A 2,964-nucleotide genomic window follows, 5' to 3' on the forward strand; every position below is an offset into this window, starting at 1 on the left:
TGCTCAGGGCACCCTGTGCCAGGGCCTGCCCACCCTCACAGCCAGAATTCCTTCCCAGTACCCACCTAAATCTACTCACTTTCAGCTTCCAGCCATTCCCTGTGTGCTGTCCCTCCATCCCATGTCCCAGCCCCTCTCCAGCTCTCCTGGAGCCCCTTTAGGCCCTGGCAGGGGCTCTGAGGTCTCCCTGGATCCTTCTCCTCTCCAGCCTGAACTCACCATTGTGCTTTCCCCATTGCTCCCCATGGCTCTGGGCAATGCTTTGTCCTCCCCCCAGCCCTACTTTTATTCACCCCAGTTGCTCACACTGAGCAGTTTTCCCAGTTCTGGTCCCTCCATCTCTCCCCATATCCCAGAGGAGGATGCTGTGTACCCATCCCACCCTCTGGAAGCTGCTGTCCTCCTGCTCTGCGATCTGTGTGCTCACAGAGTCCTTTGCATGGCCCAGAACCAGCTCATCACCCCCTGCCATCACCTTTAGCAGCAGGACAAGGGGAAATGTCTTTAAACTGAAGGGGGAGAGATTTAGATCAGATATTAGGTGGACTTTTACAGTGAGACTTTTACACAGGGTGCCCAGAGCAGCTGTGTCTGCCCCTGCATCCCTGGCAGTGCCCAAGACCAGGCTGGACACTGGGGCTGAAGCACTCTGGGACAGTAGAAGGTGTCCCCCACATGGCAGGGGTGGCACTGGGTGGGCTTTGAGATCCCTCTCAACCCAAATCAGTCTGGGATTCCATCTCTGGTTTTTGTTTACTGGATACCACGAGGATCTGTGTTCTGCTCCCTGTTGCACATGGAGTGATGGATGAAGAACATCATCCTGTATGACTGAAACTAGGCAGGGAGTTGCCAAAAACACTCGAGAACAAATAAACCATGAAAGGAGACAACTCATAACAAAAATACAGAAAGGAAAAAAATGAAAGACAGATCAAAGATGTAGAAGAACAAACCAACAATGAACTAAAGCAAAAAGTGTCAGGAAAAAAGCTGGGAAGGACTCCAACACTCCTTGACCATTCAGTATGGGAGCTGAATGGTTGTCCGTACTTGGAGTTTTGTTTGTAGATGTTTAGGACTAACATAACTTGGGATAATATAGGTTGGGATATGGGCACCAGGAACAACTTTAGCTATTTTGTTTAATCTTTAAGAATATTGTGAGTTTTACCTTTCTGTAGTTTAGTCTTAGCTTTACTTTCACATTCCAGTTCTGACTTCATTGTTAAAAATAGCTCCTAATGGACGGGTCCTTGCAGCCATTATGATCCCACTCGGATCAGTCACATGGATTTGCTTCCAAAAATCAAAGCCTCTTAGTGGGTTTTTGCCAGCACAATTAAAGACTTCAAATACCAAATACTTCATGCTGAAATTAAAAAAAAAAGAAAAAAAAAACCATAGAACAATTGCTTTTAAAAATGCTTCTTTTGAAATATCTAATAATAATTTTTGGGATGTCTGTCTGACACAGTGTTGATTCTGAGTGATGATTTTTGCTCTTTTCTCTGTTGGGAATGGAACAAGCCTTGGAATTGCGTTTGTTCCCTCATAGTCTGTGAGCACTGCTGAAGAGCAGAGTCAGACAAGTCCCAGCCACTCTTTGAGGTCCTGCTTATTCAAAGGCAGGGACCTGTGTGACCAAGCAGAATCCTGGAATGGTTTGGGATGGAAGGGACCTTAAATCCCACCCAGTGCCACCCCTGCCATGGCAGGGACACTTCCCACTGTCCCAGGCTGCTCCAAGCCCCGTCCAGTCTTGGACATTCCAGGGATCCAGGACAGCCACAGCTGCTCTGGGCAGCATCTTTGGAGCCATGAGTGCCACTGAATCCAGTCTGCCTTTAATGACTCTACAAAAGTTACACAGTGCAATCTTCTGTTAAATGTCTCTTTTGTTCCAAGCCATTTATTTCTGGGACAAGAATCTCAGAGGTAGAGCTCAAATTGTGCCATCAGGAAAAAAAGTCTGGACGGAAAAAAGTAAAATAACTAAACCACAGGAAACAATTCTTCACATTAATAAGGCACTTTCCATTTCCATGACCTTCCTACACCTTTAATACTGCAAAGTTTGGAGAAATTAATGACATGTGACTTTTGACACGTGTCCAAAGGGCATATGGAGCACATTCCACAGTGACCACACACAGACTGGCACCAGAGAGGAGCCAGCTGTGCTTTCCAGCTGCTCACAAATCAGAATTCCTGTCTCTGAAAGGATCTGGATCGATCATCTGGGAACTCATCTATTTGCCACTTCTGACATGATTTTCTCCTGCCTGCTTTAGGCTGTTTGGAAAGCTGAGCCTTTACAAGAGCTGTGCCAGGGTCAGCCCCAGGCAGGAGGAGGAGCTTTCCACAGAGAACTCTTGGCAGGGTTGGGCCTAAAGCCCAGATTTTCAAAAGGATTTTGCTGCCTAAAGGTGCATTAAGTGCTCAGCAGGGTTTCCACACACTCCTAAGTTTTGGGCCTGTGAGCTCTGTTTTCAGGGTGGGTATTGGTGTTGCTTGATGCAAGTTCTTGTTTGTTTTGTACACCTAAAACATTGCAAAGATGCTCCAGTGTGCAGTTTAAAGATAATTAAAAGGGTTCAAAAGCCCTGCTTACTTCTCAGTATGGACTGCTCTGAAAGGTAAATTCTTAGTTCTGTTCTCTTGCAAATACTGATAACATGGAACATTTTCTCACTGAACAGGAAAAGAGCGTTTTTGTCATTTCCAGCACACAGATAGTGGGGGACATTTTCTGTTTGGAAAATGGACAAACTTTTCCGTGGTTTGGAAAGATACTCAAATGTGGCACACGTCAAAACAAGCATGGAGGGCTGAGCTTGGTGAGCAGACTGAGATTTGCACCTGGCAATGACCACAGCAGCTGGGAGTAGGAAGAAAATCCCCAGGTCTGCAGCGTTCCTCCAGCTGAAGCCGCCCCACTCCAGAGTGTAAATACTTGCAGAG

Source organism: Geospiza fortis, unplaced genomic scaffold (genome assembly GCF_000277835.1).
Source record: "Geospiza fortis unplaced genomic scaffold, GeoFor_1.0 scaffold69, whole genome shotgun sequence".
NCBI classification, from domain to species: Eukaryota; Metazoa; Chordata; class Aves; order Passeriformes; family Thraupidae; genus Geospiza; species Geospiza fortis.